Source organism: Limulus polyphemus, unplaced genomic scaffold (genome assembly GCF_000517525.1).
Source record: "Limulus polyphemus unplaced genomic scaffold, Limulus_polyphemus-2.1.2 Scaffold349, whole genome shotgun sequence".
NCBI classification, from domain to species: domain Eukaryota; kingdom Metazoa; phylum Arthropoda; class Merostomata; order Xiphosura; family Limulidae; genus Limulus; species Limulus polyphemus.
This window is the reverse complement of record NW_013665959.1, coordinates 443,838-452,720: the sequence shown is the minus strand read 5'-3', so window position 1 is coordinate 452,720 and position 8,883 is coordinate 443,838. Positions and strand designations below refer to the sequence as shown.

Here is an 8,883-nt window from a genome sequence, read left to right as displayed (position 1 = left end):
GACCCTCAGATTGTGAGTCGAGCGCCTTATCCACCTGGCCATGCCGGGCACCCCCGTATTAGTCTCAATTCACATTTGAAATGTCTTGTGCTTTTTCATTTTATTTGTCATTTGGACTAACAAACTGTCTAATTACACTGTATAATGATTGTTTTTAACATTCATTAAATTGACAAAGTTTCGTGTATCATTATTATAAACTAATCATTTTATCAGAGGAAAATAAAGATCAGTATTGAAGTGTGTCACCAAACAAATTATCTACATCCTTCAACGTCAATTAAATCAATTAAGAACAAGGATATTATTAACGTTTTTAATATATGTTTGTTAATTATTATATGATAGTTGCCAGTACTTTCTATTGCTGACTTTTCTGGACACCTGGCTGGCCAACTCAAGGCGATGACATCAGTGAGGAAGTCACGCTCTCTATGCTTCACTTCAGATGATAAGATCATAACTTTGTTAGATAATGACCCATTTTCAAGGATGCTTTGGTGAAGAAGTTAATGTTATGTTAAGTGCTATTCGTTCGTAAGCGATAAATTACGTGCGATTTGTTAGTTACCTTTAGAACAACGTACTGATGGACGAGGTATTCGATTGGCTATGCATGACACACGTTTTGATAAACATTTATGAAAAGCATTACGTTATCATATGAAAAATACAGTTTTTGTTTATTTTCTATATGGATTTATGCAATGTTACTGTTGTTTGTAGTGAGATATAACTTTAATATCTTAATACATTTGTTCATGTAAGTACAATTTTATATACATGCGGTGTATTAATGATTTCTCGCTCGTTCTCACACATTGATAGGAGATATCAGTTGTAAGGAATGTAATGGAACTTATATTACCCAAGTAAACATAGAATTTATTTTACCCAAACCAACATGAGGGGTATAATTTGTCAGGTGTGTAGTGGAACCAAATCGATAAGAAGAGTATCAGTTAGTGTTAACAAAGTAAAAACTGCCTGTTGTAGAAACGCAAGTGTAGAGGACGACATTTTGAAGTCTTCCCCCTTTCGTCTCATGTTTTCTATTTGCCTCATCTAGACCAAGCTCTAAACAGAAACTCCCCTACAATAAAGCTGTTATTGTTAACAATGTAAAAACTGCCTGTTGTAGAGGACGACATTTTGAAAGTCTTCCCCCTTTCGTCTCATGTTTTTTATTTGCCTCATCTAGACCAAGCTCTAAACAGAAACTCCCCTACAATAAAGCTGTTATTGTTTACAATGTAAAAAGTCTGACTTCCTGTTTGCCACATCCAAGCACATGACTTTTAAAGTTTTTACATTTTACTGAGGATCTGAAAAGTACACAGTTTCCTTTCCTTGAGCAGTTTACTCTTGAGATGAAACGTTTTCCATTGGATTACAATTGTTCTTTCCTTATATTTGATATTTAAGTGTCGTGATTTTATCGTCAGACGTATCTTGTTGACCAAATGTTGTAGCCACTCTGAAACAGCACTTGATTTTCTAAGTTTTCTAATATGTCGTGAAATGTTTGAATTTTTAATAGGACAGATTTTATCATATGACATCACTCACAACAGTAGTTTCAAACACCGTAACTTGAACCTGAATAACTGCAATAAAACTACGCCCTTTGTCTATCATTAACTTTTGTTCCTTATTTTTGGTTGCTTTTTTATTTGTTGAACACATATCCAACTTACAAATAACAACTTTTTGCATGGACTACGTATGTTACGGTGATTGTGCACAAGTGTATAAGTTGCATATTCTTTGTGTATTTGTGTATATGCATTACTTAAGAGGTTATGAAACAGTTGTGTACATTGTCTTGTTAACATGCATAATACCCACTGGATAATGCAGACATTGACCAGTTAATTCTCGAAAGTTTGTTATTCAACACGAAATATGCACATTCTCCAAACACTCTTGTTAATGTGCATAAATGGTCTGTAAATATGCACAATTCTTAAATCTACACGTTAATCGCAATATATAAATATTTAGGGAAACAAAAAATCCGATAAAGGATTCATGCAAAATCACAGAATGATATGAAGGGGGGAAAATAGTAAGATTTAAAACGTACATTTGTACTTTTTACAGTATTTAGCTTTTCTAGTCCAAAACTTAATTAAAATATTTTACGTAACAGTAACTTAGGATATAATCTCACTTTTTTATTGCTTAAATTTAAAACTTTCTCATCGGAGTGACAGCGACATTTCATTCTGGCACGTGTCTCTATCGAAACTGTGTGTATCTTGTAAAAACAGAGCATGTGCTAGTCAGACTATTTCAACATACAAAACTCTCGGTTAAAACACATCTGCTTATGCTATCTTATAATCAAATAAAGTGTTTAAAATATGTATTTGTGTATTTCATCTGTACATTCAAACCATGGATAATATAAGCACGTAGTAATTTCGGTATGAGGGCAATTTATAGTACAGGTCATCCGCGTTTAAAAAACAAAAAAAACAAAAATCAATTCTTCCGAAGTACCGTACCATTTAAATTGAATTGGTTCACTTTTTCTACCAAACCAACAGTAGACAACACGATGTAAAACGTAAGGTTAAAGGGTTTAATTCAATTTTTATAAAGTGGCAGCAGCAGCAACGAAACAAAGAGAATGAAATGTACAGTTTCTCCACACACACACAGTTTTTCAGTTTTAATGTTAACCTTATATAAATGTTAAATTTAGACTTCTTGGCACATACATATACAGGAACATCGCACATGTATCAACTTGACAACCTTGGAAGTGTGTTTTCAATACCAGGAAACTCCTGACTTATTTTACACGCTTGAAAAGTTAGCTTACCAGACAGTTACAGTTGGATCCAGAAGAAACGACTGTTGTATATAATGTTTGTTTTTAATATATATAACTAAAGAGGAAAACAAAGAAAACTAAAACGCCATCATTTCGAATACAGTACAGTCAGGTTAAACAAAACCAAAATACCGAAAAAGCTATTATTCTTATAACGAAATAAACAACCATGTTTGGTTTAACAAATATTTCTAAAAATAGATTTGTCTACAAGTTTGTTATTCAACACGAAATATGCACATTCTCCAAACACACTTGTTAATGTGCATAAATGGTCTGTAAATATGTCCATTTCATAAATATATACATATTTAGGGAAACAAAATTAAAAAAAATCGTAGAATGACATGAAGAAAAACTAGTTAGAATTAAAACGTATATTTTTACCTACCAACCCAATCTTCTGGTTTAGTTTTTCTTGAAACACCTACCAACTCACTCTAATGGTTAAGTTTTCCCTGAAGCACCCATCTTAAAACTACCTGAGCAGAAATACTTAATTTCTTCTCAGGTTTCCAATTAAGATAAGAGAAAAAGCTATTCAGTAAGAATTATGTATCTGATCAATTGAACACTCCATGTTTCTAAAAATACCCCACATTTCAAGCACACTATCACAGAAAATCAGCAAAGTTTGTTAATATGACATCGAAGAACTAATCACACCGAATTCCTTTCATAAACGTTTATCTATTTATATTCAAGTACATTTGATGACTTTTTCATTTGTGGGGGAAGAGGGTGAAAATTTCTGATATTGAAAAATAATAGTTCTTAGCTGACCATAGCATGATGTAGTCTGATAGCTAAAAATAATAGTTCTTAGCTGACCATAGCATGATGTTGTCTGATATTGAAAAATAACAGTTCCTAGCTGACCATAGCTTGATGTAGTCTGATATTGAAAAAATGACAGTTCCCAGCTGACCATAGCTTGATGTAGTCTGATATTGAAAAATAACAGTTCCTATCTGACCATAGCATGATGTAGTCTGATATTGAAAAATAACAGTTCCTAGCTGACCATAGCATGATGTAGTCTGATATTAAAAAATAACAGTTCCTAGCTGACCATGGCTTGATATAGTCTGATATTGAAAAATGACAGTTCCCAGCTGACCATAGCTTGATGTAGTCTGATATTGAAAAATGACAGTTCCTAGCTGACCATAGCTTGACGTTTTTCCTCAAGTGCGTTAAGAGTTAAACATTTAAGTTAAAATGCTATGAAAAACATATTTTCTTTACGTGAGTTATTAAGTTTATGCTTGGTTTATTAACTATAATATGACTTTATCTCACGTAAGTTAATACGTTCCATGTTTGAGCTTATTAGCTATGATATGGAATTATCTCACGTAAGCTAATATGTTCTATGCTTGAACTTATAATTTATGATATGGCGTTACCGCAAGCGAGTAAATACATTTCATACTTGATCTTACTATCTATGATACGGCATTATCTCACATGAGTTAGCAGATTCCGAACTGGTTATGATATAGCATTATCGCTCTTGAGTTAATAAGCTTCGTACTTCATCATCCTGTTTACGGTATTTTTCCCCCAGTGGCACAGCAGTATGTCTGCAGACTTTCAACGCTAGAACCCGGGTTTCGATATCCGTGGTGGGCAGAGCACAGATAGCCCATTGTGTAGCTTTGTGCTTAATTACAAACTGTAATGAATTTGTTACGTATTTATTTTAATATTAACATTGTTTAGATTAAGTTTATATTTAGAAACATACATAACTTATACTGTTGCATATGTATTGCGAAACTCTCGTCTATTCTCTAAAGTTGTAGAAGATTCTCGAGAGTAAGAATCAGCAATATATCTATACACGTAAGTATTGTTACGTAAGACTGAATTTTCTAGAAAACCTTCCCACGGCTAGAAATATAACCAACGCGATATGCCAAGTGGAGTGTCTATTATTAGTTCGCTATATATGGGTGTGCTATAAAACTTTAAAAGCTATAACTGTGATTTTTAGAACGCTTATCAATCGGAAAATTTAAGATATTCGACCAGGAATATTTATAAATTTCGAACGTTACAAATCATTTAACTTCAGTGGATTCACATCAGACATTAGTAATTTTACGAAGACATATAAATTCATCGTGGAAAACCCAATGTGTGGCCAAGAACAAAACTGGCTAGCTTCCCTGCGGATCGTATCTGCATCAACTCGTAATTAACTCGCTTATCGTGAAACCTCGATAAGATATCAAGGAGGTTCCAGACTAGAAAGAAAACTTTATATTGTTTGTAAGTTTGTGTAACTTCTGTTTATAAACCATTGTTTGTAATAAATATTTGTAATAATTGTTATTGTAAATTGTATTGTTGTGTGTATATTAAAACGCATTTGTGTTAAAAACGAAGACTGTGTGTATCAATCTTGTTGGCAAATATCGTAAATTGACTAAAATATCGGCATATATTTAAGTATTAAATCCAAAGTACAATTTCACTACTAAATTTAAAGTATCAGTTAACTCGGTTTCGGACTATTCGAAATTCTAATACGTAACACAAACAAACAAAATTTACGGTATTGAATTATCTCACGTAAATTAATACTTTTTTATTACTTGATCTTACTAGCTATGATACGCCATTATCTTGCGTGAGTTAATAAATTTTATACTTCTTCTTACTATTTATGATATGACACTGCCTCAAGTGAATTAATACGTACCATATTTAAGCTATGATGCCTCCTAGTGGCACAGCAGTATGTCTGCGGACTTACAACGCTAGAAACCGGGTTTCGATGCCCGTTGTGGGCAAAGCACATCACGGGCATCGAAACCCGTGGTGGGCAGAGCACAGATAGCCCTTGTGTAGCTTTGTACATAACTACAAACAAACAAACAATAGGCTATGATACGAAATTATTTCACTGAGTTAAAGTCTTAATTGCCCCCCAGTGGCACAGCGGCATGTCTGCGGAATTACAACGCCAGTATCCGGGTTTCGATACCCGTGGTGGGCACAGCACAGATAGCCCATTGTGTAGCTTTGTGCTTAATTACAAACAAACTTAAAGTCTTAATTAAAAATACGAATAGTAGTTAAGGCTTTGAATTAACTACAACGTTAAACGTCATTCTATCTTAGTACAGTATACATATATTCACCGAGACTTTTGATGTTTCCTTGATGTTAATTTGGTTTGAGATACGTGACTATTTCCATCTTAAGTGAGTAAATGGTTTCTTCAAAACATTTGTACTAACATATTTATACCCACTCCCCTTTTGATGCGTTTCTGAGAGTCTCGGAATTTTCCTCTCTTTCCCCTTACTGTGGAATGTGAGTGGAAGGACTTGCCCTCAGGGACAAATTCCACTCCCAGTAGAAAGTTTCAATTCTCTGTAAATCAAATTATTTCAGCAACTAGGATAAGAACGATAACTGATGTTCATCATTCTTCTGGGAAAACTTTCTAGTACCTCGGGTTAAGATATAAGGAACAGAACCTTCTGTTGAACGTTTAGCAAATTATAATGTAAATATTTTAAGCATCAGTCCTCAATTTAGTTAGACTTATCTGTTTCCAAGCTCCTGTCTGCATTTGAGAGTATACATAAAAGTGGAATTAAGAAGACCAACGAAAACAGAAGTGAAGACAAATACAAATTTATTTCATTAACATGTTTGTGTCTTTTTTGTGGAAGTTGGTAGTTTAGTAGGTTCAATTACGTGGATAATATATTTGGCAGTTTATGAAACCATGGATTGTATTGATAATCATTTGTATAAAAATTAGTTGAACGAATCATATACTCACATGTTTAAACAGAGGTCTGCTCCCCAGTGGCACAGCGGTATGTCTGCGGACTTACAACGCTAGAATCCGGGTTTCGATACCCGTGGTGGGCAGAGCACAGATAGCTCATTGTGCTTAATTACAAACAAACGGAGGTCTTGCCCACAAAGACGTTTTAAAACGTGATTACTTGACCTTTAAAGGATAAACTTCCTCAGCAAAATCTGTAAAATATAACCAGACTTTGTTTAGTTGTGTGTATGGATATGTAGGTTACACAGTCAAGTTTTTATACCCACTGTGATTACTACGAAGTAGCTTTGAGCGCATAAAACAAAACAAAGCGCTCATTCTTCAGGGTTTTAAACTTTATTTCTTACCGGACCGGTTTACACGATAGCGTAATAATTTTTTTTTTAGGATTATAACTACTTTATTGTGTAGATATCACGTAATGTATAAATATGTGAAATGCTCTTAAAATTTTTATTGTTTGTTTTATATCTTTTGCTCATAACTGGTCTACTCAGTCCTTACAATTAGTTTTACTTACTGCTTTAAAATCAGATAAATTAGTGGCCTACATTTATACCAGAATTAAATTGTAATTAAAAACAACCAACTTTAAACCTGTAAAACCAATCAGTTTTTTAATCTTCTCTGTTACTGGTAAGGCTTGGTTGTTGATTTATTGTGTACAATTATAAAACGATCTAGAAATTATTCAATAAAACGTTTCGTATGGACAAGTCACACACACACACACACACAAACTTTTGTGTATACGGTTGTCAAATGAAATAATCTGAACGATTACATTTAACCTGATGTTCAATACTTGTAGGCAGGCTCTAATGTGTAGTATAAAACAATATGAAATAAACTGACACAAAAAGCTGACCTAATTAATACTTATTTAAAAGAAGTAAACATTTTAATCTGGTAAACAAATAACAGACTGTTTCTGAGTTCTTTTCTTTTATTAAACACAATTTATTTTATATTTTTAGCTCTAAGACCATATGGAAGGATACATTCCTCTAGTCTATCATATGGTGGTTCTTACAATCTTAGCTGGTTTGGGAGTTTCTAATTTGTAATATTAAAAGAAAAAAACAATAAGTATTGTAAAAGATATCACGTAATTGGTTCATACGTGTCTTGATTATGAGACAGGTTTACCAAAATACAGCCGATTAGTTGATCAAAACCCCCAAAATTATGCTTTTTGTGAGCTCTGACCCCTAAAAAGATTGAAAATAGGTAAATCCAATTTGTTTTATGTCAGTGTGTTTGGCGCTTGAAAAGTTATATTTGTGACAGTTTTCATCTTGATTGCTGTAAATATAACCGCAAAGGAACTCAAAATATAAATTTTGGGGTTGTTTCAATTTTGACCCTATTAAAAGGCTTAAATATAAAAAAAAAATGAAAAATGTGTCTGGGCGTACTGGACCAAGGTATAAAACCACCAAGTTCAAAGTCAACCCGCGATAAATTCCCTTAATACAGTGCCATCTAGCGATGTAACGATAGTGATGTTTGGTTCTTTGTACTTTGATACTACATTTGGTTATATATTATTATTATGATGTGCACAGTACGACTGAATATGTCAGCATCAAGCTGTCACTAACACTTTTATTGATGAAATACTTTCATTCTTTTTAAAACACGCAACTGATTTTAATTAAATTAAATATTTGCGAAGAACCTCTAACAGAAATCCAAAAATAATCTTTCATTTCTATAGATGATCATAAGAATAAGACGACAACGTAATCAGGTAAGTCAAAAATTAAATATTCGGAACAGTCACTTACCGTGCTAAATAATTCTTCTGTTTTATACATTCATTTAAAAATTAAACTTATTTTAATAAAGCTTATTTTAGATATGTTTGTTTGTTTGTTTTAGAGCAAAGCCACACTAGGCCTTCTGCTGTGTCCACCACAGGAATCAAACCCCAGATTTAACATTGTAAGTCCTAAACTTACCGCTGTTCCGTAAGAGGACACTTATTTTAGAAATTTTATTCAGTAACATATTACATATAACATATAACAAGTCCAATTACACACTCGATACAAAAATCTATGCAAATACATATAAAATGACTACAAGTTAGTTAAAAAACATTATTCCAACAAAAAAAATCGACTGAAAGGACTATAAAAATAATTTTAACTTTTAAACTTAAATATGTATATACTTTTTTCATAACGAAATTTCTAATTTTCAAGTTTTAAAATTAATT

At 32.8% G+C, this 8,883-nt stretch overlaps 1 long non-coding RNA gene across 1 annotated transcript in view; it reads left to right on the top strand.

Annotated features, from left to right (window-relative positions):
- LOC111085363 overlaps positions 1–8,883 on the top strand; it is a 53,314-nt gene that overhangs the window by 35,340 nt on the left and 9,091 nt on the right. Inside the window, exon 2 of the long non-coding RNA XR_002610212.1 lies at positions 8,380–8,412. This is a non-coding gene — a long non-coding RNA (uncharacterized LOC111085363). The remainder of the gene's footprint in view (positions 1–8,379; positions 8,413–8,883) is intronic.